The sequence below is a fragment of the Salvelinus sp. IW2-2015 genome, linkage group LG2, assembly GCF_002910315.2.
Source record: "Salvelinus sp. IW2-2015 linkage group LG2, ASM291031v2, whole genome shotgun sequence".
In the NCBI taxonomy this organism is placed as follows: Eukaryota; Metazoa; Chordata; class Actinopteri; order Salmoniformes; family Salmonidae; genus Salvelinus; species Salvelinus sp. IW2-2015.
The window spans coordinates 35,723,993-35,736,584 of NC_036839.1; the positions used below are offsets into that span (position 1 = coordinate 35,723,993).

At 44.9% G+C, this 12,592-nt stretch overlaps 2 long non-coding RNA genes across 2 annotated transcripts in view; both read left to right on the plus strand.

The window, feature by feature from the left end:
• LOC139029281 (uncharacterized) overlaps positions 1–12,592 on the plus strand; it is a 116,406-nt gene that overhangs the window by 91,426 nt on the left and 12,388 nt on the right. The gene's annotated exons all lie outside the window — the stretch shown is intronic.
• On the plus strand, positions 8,186–9,552 carry LOC112081305 (uncharacterized). The gene is made up of 4 exons (XR_002896453.2): positions 8,186–8,273; positions 8,441–8,767; positions 9,055–9,160; positions 9,307–9,552. It is a non-coding gene; the product is annotated as an uncharacterized lncRNA (long non-coding RNA).

The following is a 12,592-nucleotide window of genomic DNA, read 5'->3' on the forward strand; positions in this document are numbered from 1 at the left end:
CAGAAGAGAGATATGTCCATTTCTTCTGTCGATTCGCGCCACATATGCTAGCCAAGGTTGCTAACATTCCAATTCCTCTTTTGGCGCAAAAGAAACGGAAAACTGCCAAAAAGTTCCAATAAACGTTGAATAAACTGATAAAAACTCGGGTTGAAAAAAACTACTTTATGAATGTTTTATCATAATGTATCAAATAACAATCTGAGCCGGAGAAATATTCGCCGTGTATACCGACGCTTTCAGGAAAGAAATGTCGAGCTCCCCCGGGCGCCGTCGAAGACAAAGAAAATACCGGACCTGTCACTCCAAAAGCTCTTATCCGGCCTCAGATCAAGCTAGACACCCATTCACCTTCCACTGCCTGTTGACATCTAGTGGAAGTGCGTATGAAGTGCATACATATCGACAAAATAAAAGCCAGTGAAATAGGCAGGCCCTGAAACAGAGCCTCGTTTTCAGTTTTTTCAGCTTCCTGTAATGGAAGTTTTGCTGCAAATGAGTTTCTGTTTTACTCACAGATATAATTCAAACCGTTTAGACACTTCAACAGTTTTCTATCCAAATAGTAATAATAATATGGCATATTTGTATGATCTAGAAAGAGTACGAGGCAAGTTTAATTTGGGAACGAAAAATTTATTACAGAGTGCCAAATAGCACCCTATTGCCAAGAGGTTTTTTAAACTATACTTGAAAAAACATACTTTACGATGATAGTCACATTATCAATAAAAATCAAAGCGAGATAGTAGCCGTCCTATAACGACAGCTTTTTCAAGAAGGCAATCCCAGGTTCCCTTCTGCGCCTTCCCTGAAAACAGGAAATTGGTGTCCCACTGTCATGCAAGAGCTTCTTATTCAACCTCAGATCAAGCTAATATCACTCAGTTTCTTCTCTACTAGCCTATTGACATCCTAGTGGAAGGCGTATGAATGCATGTATATAATAGATTTCAAAGCAAAAGATTAGGTAGGCCCTGGAACAGAAGCCTGATTTGAGATTTTTCACCTTTCTGACAGGAAGTTTGCTGCCAAAATGATTTCTGTTTTAACTCACAGATATAATTCCAAACGGTTTTTAGAAACTTGAGTGTTTCTATCCAATAATAATATGCATATTGTACGAACAAAATTGAGTACGAGGCGTTTGGAAATGGGCACCTTTCATCCAAGTTACTCAATACTGCCCTGCCGCCCAAAGAAGTTAAAACCCAACCCCATCTGAATTAAAGGCTCTGACCCTCCGTCCTATACAATACTTGTCTGTTCCCGGTATTCCGTTCCTGCAAAACAAAAGGGACATAATAGTCATATGATTAAACTATAACTCCTATCAGCTACAAACACAATATTTAGACCACAGTGCTTTAGGCAATGCAGATGTGATGTGAACTGAGCTCTTAGGTTAGCACTACTTGAGCACTCAACTACACAGCCAGACCATGACAGCAATGTTAATGCAGAAAGAACCACTCCTCCCAATAGCAGATGGAAATTGTGAAGAGCCAATAAACTCCGTAGGCCATGTTTAGCATATTCTGTTTAAGAACAAGAAACAAGTGGATTTTCAGCGAAGTCTAAAAGTCTTAAACCAAGTGTTTATATTCCTTTTCTTTCAAACAAATTAGGTAAAACAATGAGAAATAAACCAAGATATAACTTAAACATTCAGTATTGATTGTTATGGCTAATAATTATTCACGAAATTAATTTTTTGTTCTCTAGTCAAACATTCAAACTCTCAGAAATGTTGCATTTTATATCTGCATTACAGAATAACAGTTCTTCTCCACATGTTACAATAGAAACAAAACATGACTTCCGTATTACCTTTGAGTTATTAGTTGTTCATTATTCCAGCGTCCATTGTCCGTACGTACACACTATTTCATCATCTGTTATTTGACAGCTGTAGCTCCTCGTGTCATTCTTATATCTGTTACATTAAATGATAGTCACCTTTGTAGATTCAACCACGTCACCTGTCAGAGGTGACATTTTCTCTTTCAGTTTTATTCGTGTGTCACCTTGAGAGAAAATGAAGACTGATCGGTCTTCTTCCAGTAGTTGAATCTTTGTATTTGCACTGACCATCGTCGATTATTCAAACCAATAACAATTTCTGCTCCAACAGAGCTGAGTCTGTATTTTTCTTATATTTGTGTTGGAGTCAGCCTCTGACTCTATGGGACATGAAAAAAGAAAGACAATGTTGAAGTGACTTTAACTTTAAAGACGTTCATGTTTTGATCCTTTTTAATAATAATTTAGAGAATCATACTGACCAGGCAGCAAGGCAGCGTACACTACAACCATCATACTACTGTGACTGATGTGTCAGTCCACTGCTACTTCCTGTAATACCAAGAACAGCATGATGACCAACATGACACCTAGGTCCCAGAACAGGAGAGTTCCATGACGACCCTTGGACGTGACTGACTGACCCAGAGAGAGAAATGGACAAAGTGAGTGGAACATTTAGAGTCAGAGATTCAGTTTCACATTGTCGTTGAGTCCTGAGAGGGAGGGAGAAACAGAGGAAGTGGTCGTAATGAAGAAAGCACAGTAAGTGAGTTTCTCTGAAAACATCACAGGCCATTTACTCAGAGATTTATTACAATTTGTACATTTAACATTTTTAAGATCTTTGCAGAGCTCTTATAGAGCGACTTACAAGTTGTGCATTCACCCTTAATGATGTTCCAGTGGAACAACCACTATACAATAGTGCATCTAACTCTAAGGGGGGGGGGAATACTCTAAGGTATTCCTTAAAGAGGTGGGTTTCAGGTGTCTCCGGAAGGTGGTGATTGATTCCGCTGACCTGGCGTGTGGGGGAGTTTGTTTCCAACTTGGGGTGCCAGAGCAGCGAACAGTTTTGACTTGGCTGAGGCGGGAACTTGTACTTCCTCAGAGGGTGGGAGGCGAGCAGGCCAGAGGTGGATGAAACGCAGTGCCTTGTTTGGGTGTAGGGCCTGATCAGAGCCTGAAGGTACGGAGGTGCCGTTCCCCTCACAGCTCCGTAGGCAAGCCACTATGGTCTTGTAGCGGATGCGAGCTTCAACTGTGAAAGCGCAGTGAGAGAGCGGAGGAGCGGGTGACGTTATGAGAACTTGGAAGGTTGAAACACGCAGACGGGCTGGCGGCGTTCTGGAATGAGTTGGGTATGGGGTTTAATCGCACAGGCAGGGAGCCCAGCCAACAGCGAGTTGCAGTAATCCAGACGGGAGATGAACAAGTGGCCTGGATTAGGACCGCTGCGCCGCTTAACTGTGTGAGGCAGGGTGTACTCCTTGCGAATGTTGTAGAGCAAGATGAAACCTACAGGAAACGGGTCACCGCCTTGATGTTGGTTGAGAATCGACAGGGTGTTTGTCAGGATCACGCCAAGGCTCTTAGCGCTCTGGGAGGAGGACACAATGGAGTTGTCAACCGTGATGGCAAGATCAATGAACGGGCAGTCCTTCCCCGGGAGGAAGACAGCTTCCGTCTTGCCAAGGTTTCAGCTTGAGGTGGTGATCGTCATCCACACTGATATGTCTGCCAGACATGCAGAGATGCGATTCGCCACCTGGTTATCAGAAGGGGGAAAGGCGAGAAGATATAATTGTGTGTCGTCTGCATAGCAATGATAGGAAGAGACAATGTGAGGATATGACAGAGCCAAGTGACTTGGTGTATAGCGAGAATAGGAGAGGGCCTAGAACAGAGCCCTGGGGACACCAGTGGTGAGAGCACGTGGTGCGGAGACAGATTCTCCGCCACGCCACCTGGTAGGAGCGACCTGTCAGGTAGGACGCAATCCAAAGCGTGGGCGCGCCGGAGATGCCCAACTCGGAGAGGGTGGAGAGGAGGATCTGATGGTTCACAGTATCAAAGGCAGCCGATTAGGTCTAGAAGGATGAGAGCAGAGGAGAGAGAGTTAGCTTTAGCAGTGCGGAGCGCCTCCGTGACACAGAAGAAGAGCAGTCTCAGTTGAATGACTAGTCTTGAAACCTGACGATTTGGATCAAAGAAGGTCATTCTGAGAGAGAATAGCAGGAGAGCTGGCCAAGGACGCACGTTCAGAGTTTTTGGAGAGAAAAGAAAGAGGGATACTGGTCTGTAGTTGTTGACATCAGAGGGATCGAGTGTAGGTTTTTTCAGAAGGGGTGCAACTCTCGCTCTCTTGAAGGCGGAAGGGACGTAGCCAGCGGTCAAGGATGAGTTGATGAGCGAGGTGAGGTAAGGGGGAGAAGGTCTCCGAAATGGTCTGGAGAAGAGAGGAGGGAATAGGGTCAAGCGGCAGGTTGTTGGGCGGCCGGCGCGACAGACGTGAGATTTCATCTGGAGAGAGAGGGGAAGAGAGGTCAAAGCACAGGGTAGGGCAGTGTGAGCAGAAACCAGCGGTGTCGTTTGACTTAGCAAACGAGGATCGGATGTCGTCGACCTTCTTTTCAAAATGGTTGACGAAGTCATCCGCAGAGAGGAGGGGGGGGGGTGGGGGAGGGGAGGAGGATTCAGGAGGAGGAGAAGGTGGCAAAGAGCTTCTAGGGTTAGAGGCAGATGCTTGGAATTTAGAGTGTAGAAAGTGGCTTTAGCAGCAGAGACAGAAGAGAAGAAATGTAGAGAGGAGGGAGTGAAAGGATGCCAGGTCCGCAGGAGGCGAGTTTTCCTCCATTTCCGCTCGGCTGCCCGGAGCCTTGTTCTGTGAGCTCGCAATGAGTCGTCGAGCCACGGAGCAGGAGGGGAGGACCGAGCCGGCCTGGAGGATAGGGGACATAGAGAGTCAAAGGTGCAGAAAGGGAGGGAGGAGTGTTGAGGAGCAGAATCAGGAGATAGGTTGGAGAAGGTTTGAGCAGAGGGAAGAGATGATAGGATGGAAGAGGAGAGAGTAGCGGGGGAGAGAGACGAAGGTTGGGACGGCGCGATACCATCCGAGTAGGGGCAGTGTGGGAAGTGTTAGATGAGAGGGAAAAGGATAAAGGTAGTGGTCGGAGACTTGGAGGGGAGTTGCAGATATCACACATACCCACTGAGCATTTAATTACTGAGTGATTTACTGTGTGCTCACATTTCTATTTCAAGATGAATTTCACATCCAAAACGTCCAAATTAATTATTTACAACTGTATGTATGAATAATGTCCATTGGGGGGTGGTGTCCATCACTGCCTAGTGCAGGCCTGGGCAACTCCAGTCCTCTGGGGCCTGATTGGTGTCACACTTTTGCCCCAGCCCCAGCTAACACACCTGACTCCAATTGTAACGGCTTTCTTCCTGGGATGAAGGAGAGGACCAAAATGCAGCGCGGTTATTGTTCAACATGTTTAATAAGACGATAAACGATGAACAATAACAAATAACAAAATAACAAACGTGAAAGCCGAGACAGTCCTATCTGGTGCAGAACACAACACAGAGACAGGAAACAACCACCCACAATCCCCAACACAAAACAAGCCACCTATACATGATTCTCAATCAGGGACAAACGATTGACAGGCTGTCTCTGATTGAGAACCATATTAGGCTGGACACAGAAACAGACGAACTAGACACACAACATAGAATTCCCACCCAGCTCACGTCCTGACCAACACTAAACAAGCAAAACACTAAGAACTCTGGTCAGGGACGTTACAACCAATAATCAACTAATCATGATCTTCAGTTAAAAACTAAAATAGTTTAAGGGTGCTGACTTGCTACACCCTCGATAACTACTGTGATTATTATTATTTGACCATGCTGGTCATTTATGAACATTTGAACATCTTGGCCATGTTCTGTTATAATCTCCACCCGGCACAGCCAAAAGAGGACTGGCCACCCCTCATAGCCTGGTTCCTCTCTAGGTTTCTTCCTAGGTTTTGGCCTTTCTACGGAGTTTTTCCTAGCCACTGTGCTTCTATACCTGCATTGCTTGCTGTTTGGGGTTTAAGGCTGGGTTTCTGTACACACTTCGAGATATTAGCTGATGTACGAAGGGCTATATAAAATCAACTTGATTGATTTAAATCAATGTGTGTTTGCTAGGGATGGGAAAACGTCTGACACCAATCAGGCCCCCGAGGACTGGAATTGTCCAGGCCGGAGCTCGAGCATAAGAATTTCACTATACCCTGCGATTACATCTGCGACCCTGTGCATGTGACTAATGAACAAATCTAATCTAATATCTGTTAAGAAGCGGTGGTAACTGGTGAGATTCGTACCACTGTTGTCTCGCTCCCAAAACCAACGTCTTAACCATTAGACCAAGACGCAAGTTGCTACACATGCAGTGGTCTGCTCAGAAAAAACAGATGGTGCTTATCCATCTAGACTTACCGCCGACACAAGGATGTCACCAGTATTTAATGTTAATGATAGCTCCAGTGTTATTATGTTTGGAGTGTGAACACCAAAGACTTGTGGCAAGCAGAATCAACAACCTCTACATCATTCAAGACTGTTGCTTTTTTTGAGAACGTGGTCAAATTCAGTTAGACGACATTGTTATGTAAATGCCACGCTGAAATGTACCCAGGCCTTGCCTTGGCTCCAAGTCTGAGCAGTCCGCCGAAGCCATGGCCCAGTGAGACACGGGTACCGGCCCACGTAGATGGAAACAGAAAAGTTTTGCCTTTTGGGTAAAACATTGGGGTAAATCATCAGTGGAAATGCACCAAAGAGAGTGCAGGAGTCTGGCCTAGTGGTAGCGCTGCCCACTCTATACCACACATCCCCCTGGCAACGGGGATTTGAGCCCTGTCTTGGCCACTCTGTCTGAGCCATAGAAATAGATTATATTAATGTTTTATTATCTGAAGCCCTTCTATCTAACCTCTCTGTATTTCCCACAGTCATTTCATAAATGAAACCACATAACGTATTGCAACTCTAAAGGGTCTGACACCCCAGAACATACTACATTCTGAACTACCTCAGTGTAGAATGTAGTACATGACATTAACATCAGTTTCACATTGACTCAATCACATTAAATCACTTGGTGCTGTAACGTCCTGACCAGAGTTCTTATGTGTTTTGCTTGTTTAGTGTTGGTCAGGACGTGAGCTGGGTGGAAATTCTATGTTGTGTGTCTAGTTTGTCTGTTTCTGTGTCCAGCCTAATATGGTTCTCAATCAGAGGCAGCTTGTCAATCGTTGTCCCTGATTGAGAATCATATATAGGTGGCTTGTTTTGTGTTGGGGATTGTGGGTGGTTGTTTCCTGTCTCTGTGTTTGTGTTTGCACCAGATAGGACTGTTTCGGTTTGCCATTATTTTTTTTTTTGTATCGTTGTAAGTGTTCACAGTTCGTTATATTTAAATATGTTGAGCACTGGCTACGCTGCATTTTGGTCCGATCCCTGTTTTCCCCCTCTTTCTATTGAAGCGAGGGAAGGCTGCCGTTACAGGTGTTTTTCAATTGCATTTGAACATCCTTGTGTCGGGGTAAGTCTAGATGGATAAGCACCATCTGTTTTTTCTGAGCAGACCACTGGCATGGTGTAGCACTTGCGTCTTGGTCTAATGGTTAAGACGTTGGTTTTGGGAGCGAGACAACAGTGGTACGAATCTCACCAGTTACCCTGCTTCTTAACAGATATTAGATTAGATTTGTTTATTAGTCACATGCACAGGGTCGCAGATGTAATCGCAGGGTATAGTGAAATTCTTATGCTTCGAGCTCCGGCCTGGACAATTCCAGTCCTCGGGGGCCTGATTGGTGTCAGACGTTTCCCCCATCCCTAGCAAACACACCTGATTTAAAGAAATTGAAGTTTTAACTGAAGATCATGATTAGTTGATTATTGGAGTCAGGTGTGTTAGCTGGGGCAAAAGTGTGACACCAATCAGGCCCCCAAGGACTGGAGTTGCCCAGGCCTGCACTAGGCAGTGTCTGTTCCCCACCGATGGACACCACCCCCCCAATGGACATTTATCATTGATACAGTTGTAAATAATTAATTTGGACGTTTTGGATGTGAAATTCATCTTGAAATAGAAATGTGAGCACACAGTAAATCACTCAGTAATAAAATGCTCAGTGGGTATGTGTGAGATCTCTGAGTAAATGGCTGTGATGTTTCAGAGAAACTCACTTCTGTGCTTCTCTCATACGACCACTTCCTCTGTTCTCCCTCCTCCTCAGACTAACGACATGTGAAACTAATCTCAGACTCTGACGTTCCACTCCACTCTGTCCATCTCTGTCAGTCAGTCACGTCCAAAGTCGTCATGGAAACTCTCCTGTTCTGGGACCTGGTGTCTGTGGTCATCATGCTGTTCCTTGTCTCTACAGGTAAGCTACAGTGGATGACCATAGTACAGTGTGTATGTATGTATTTGTGTGCCTGCCTGCCTGTGTTCAGTTTGCATTCTTATTTCTTAAAAGGATAAAAAACATCTCACACTGTCCTTTAAAGTAAAGTACTTACAACATTGTCTTTCTTGTTTTCTGTCCCATAGAGTCAGCAGGTGACTCAACAAAATATCAGAAAAATAAATCAGCTTCTTTGGGAGAAATTGTTACTTTGGTTTGCAATAACTCAGAGACGAATGCATCATACATCTGGAAGAAGGACACAGTTCTCATTTTCTCTCATAGTGACACACTGAATAAAACTGAAAGAAAAATCACCTCTGACAGGATGAGTGTTGATCCATCTTCTACAAAGATGACTATCTTTAATGTACAGTTAAATGACACCGGGAGCTACAGCTGTCAAATAACAGATGATCAAAGTGGTGTACGGACAATGGAGTGGAATATGACCATCACTAATAACCTCACAGGTAATGGAAGTAATGTTCTGTTTATACTGTAACATGTGGAGAAGAAACTGTATTCTGTAATGCCAGATATAAAAATGCACATTTCTGAAGTTGAATTTTGACTAGAAACAAAATGTAAATTGTGGTGATAATTATTGCAAACAATCAATACTGAATGTTATAATGTTATTATTTGGTTATTATCTCCCATTGTTTTTACTATATTGTTATAAAGCAAAGGAATATAACACTTGTTCTAGACTTTTGAGACTTTCCTGAAAATCCCAATTGTTTCTGTCTTAACACAGCTCATGCTGAACATGGCCTACGGAGGTTATTGCTCTTCACAATTCCATCTGCTATTGGAGGAGTGGTTCTCTGCATTAACATCTGCTGTATGGTCTGGCTGTGTAGGTGAGTAGCTCAAAGTAGTGTACCTAAGAGCTCAGTTCAATCACATCTGCATTGCCTAAAGCACTGTGGTCTAATATTGTGTTTGTAGCTGATTAGGAGTTATAGTTTCAATCATATGACTAATTCATGTTACCTTGTTTCTGCAGGAAACGAATACCGGAACAGACAAGTCATTGTGATAGGCACGGAGAGGTCAGTAGCTTAATTCAGATGGGTTGGGTTAAATGAGGAAGACACATTTTGGTTGAATGCATTCAGTTGTGGTACTAACTGACTAGGTATCACCTTTCCCTTTCCATTCAGCACTAGATCATTACTAAACGAAGTGGCTGTGTGTTGTGTTTGTCCCACCAGCAGGATGCCATTTCTCGTTTTCTAAAACTCATTATGTTCTGTACATTTGTTTCTTTCACAAACTAAACACTTTAAGCAGCCTCCTGCTTAAGTTTATGTTATCTTGAAAATGCGCAGAATGTTAAGGGTTTCAGAAAACGTTATCCAGGGGTTGGGGCGAACAGAGGTCGCGCAGCCTCTGCGTTTTCTAAAAGGCCAGAATACGAATACGGAGTTTTATGCCCCCGTCACACCCCTCTGGAAGTTCTTTCTCAAAACTATAGGGTCCTCACTAGTTAAAACAGCTACAATGTCATAATGTGATTTTAACCCTAACCTTAACCATATTGCTGACCTTATGCTTAACCCTAAGCTTAATTAAGACCAAAAAGCAAATTTTGTGGCTGTGGTAACTAGTGGAAACCAAACTTAGGATACAAATCACGTTCTGCCCATGCGTTATTTTACACACACATTCAAGTTGCTCTCCTTACTCTACGCTTTAGGCTACTCACCCTCTTCTAAACAATCGACCAATTTTGATCATGATGATTTAGCCCATGTCTCTGCCTCATATTTCTGAACAGCTGAAATAAAAAAACTTGGTGGCGATTCCAAAAACATATACATTGATTGTACAAAACATTAGAAATATGACAGACTGACCAGTTGAATCCAGGTGAAAGCTGTGATCCATTGTTGGTGTCACTTGTTAAATCAACTTCAGTCAGTATACATGAAGGGGAGGAGACAGGTTAAAGACGGATTCTTAATAAGCCTTGAGAAAATTGTAACATTGATTGTTCACAGTTGAAGCCGGAAGTTTACATACATCTTAGTCAATTACATTTAAACTCAGTTTTTCACAATTCCTGACATTTAATCTTCGTAAAAATTCCCTGTTTTAGGTCAGTTAGGATCACCACTTCATTTTAAGAATGTGAAATGTCAGAATAAAAGTAGAGAGAATTATTTATTTATTTCATCACATTCCCAGTGGGTCAGACGTTTACATACTGTCACGACTTCCGTGGAAGTTAGTCCCTCTCTTTGTTCGGGCGGTGTTCGGCGGTCGAAGTCAACGACCTTCTAGCCATCGCTGATCCATTTTTCATTTTCCATTGGTTTTGTCTTGTCTTCCATCACACCTGGTTTCAATCCCATCAATTACATGTTGTGTATTTAACCCTCTGTTTCCCCTCATGTCTTGTTCGGTGATTGTTTGTTGTATGTTTTGTGCAAGTCATGTTCTGGTGTGCGGCGGGTTTTGTACCCTTTTATATTATTTTTGTAAATACTGGTTTTCAGATTTTTTTTGCATTTATTAATAGAGCGTTAGCCCATAGTTTAGGGATCCCCATTGTTCCCGTGGATGTGCCTTTCCCCGTTCACGCCTTAGATAGTCGACCATTAGGGTCAGGGTTGATAGGGAGGTCACCGCTCCTTTGGGCGACGCAGGGGGTTATACGGAGAGAATTAGTATTTTTCTACTCCACCTGCGTTTCCCGTTGTGCTGGGCCGATCCTGGTTAGCTTGTCATAACCCCACTGTTTCTTGGCCACAGAGGGCTCTCACGGGGTGGTCGTGGGAGTGCTCAGGTAGGTGTTTAGGGGTTTCCGTTGGTGCAACTACGATGGAGAGTCCAGACCAGGTCTCCACCGTGCGCATTCCCCCTGAATATAACGATTTGACTCGATTACCACCTCATCGACAGGGCGAATGTGCGATAGATCTCCTGGTAGACGCTGTACTTCCCAGGAGTCATGTGTATCCCCTCTCACAGGCGGAGACGGAGGCTATGGAAACATATGTCTCCGAATCCCTGCGTCAGGGGTACATTCGGTTTTCCACTTCACCAGCCTCAAGTTTCTTTTTTGTGAAGAAGGAGGGAGGTCTGCGCCCGTGTATTGACTATCGGGGTCTTAATCAGATCACTGTGAGGTATAGTTACACGCAACCACTCATAGGCACAGCGATAGAGTCAATGCACGGGGCGCGCTTCTATACTAAACTAGATCTCAGGAGCGCTTACAACCTGGTGTGTATCCGAGAGGGAGACGAGTGGAAGACGGCTTTTAGTACCAACTCAGGGCACTATGAGTACCTCGTCATGCAGTACGGGTTGATGAATGCGCCATCAGTCTTCCAAGCTTTTGTAGATGAGATTTTCAGGGACCTGCACAGGCAGAGTGTGGTGGTGTATATTGATGACATTTTGATATACTCTGCTACATGCGCCGAGCATGTGTCCCTAGTGCGCAGGGTGGTTGGTCGCCTGTTGGAGCATGACCTGTACGTCAAGGCTAAGAAGTGCTTGTTCTTTCAACAGTCTGTCTCCTTCCTAGGGTATGACATTTCCACCTCAGGGGTGGAGATGGAGAGAGACCGCATTTCAGCCGTGCGTAATTGGCCGACTCCCACCACGGTAAAGGAGGTGCAGCGATTCTTAGGATTTGCCAACTACTACCGGAGGTTTTTCCGGGGTTTTGGTCAGGTAGCGGCTCTCATTACCTCACTGCTGAAGGGGGGCCCGGTGCGCTTGCAGTGGTCAGCTGAGGCGGACAGGGCTTTTATTCACCTGAGGGCTCTGTTTACCTCGGCTCCCGTGTTGGCCCATCCGGATCCCTCTTTGGCGTTCATAGTGGAGGTGGATGCGTCCGAGGCTGGGATAGGAGCTGTGCTGTCTCAGTGCTCGGGTACGCCATCGGAAGCTCCGCCCCTGTGCCTTCTTCTCGAAGAAGCTCAGCCCGGCGGAGCGAAACTATGATGTGGGGGAGCGGGAGCTGTTGGCTGTCGTCAAGGCCTTGAAGGCGTGGAGACATTGGCTTGAGGGGGCTGGACACCCTTTTCTCATCTGGACTGACCACCGCAATATGGAGTACATCCGGGCGGCGAGGAGACTGAACCCTCGCCAGGCAAGGTGGGCCATGTTTTTCACCCGTTTTGAGTTTACCCTTTCTTACAGACCAGGCTCCCAGAACATTAAGGCAGACGCATTGACCCAGCTGTATGACACAGAGGAGCGGCCCATGGATCCCACTCCCATACTCCCCGCCTCTTGCCTGGTGGCGCCGGTAGTGTGGGAGCTGGACGCGGACA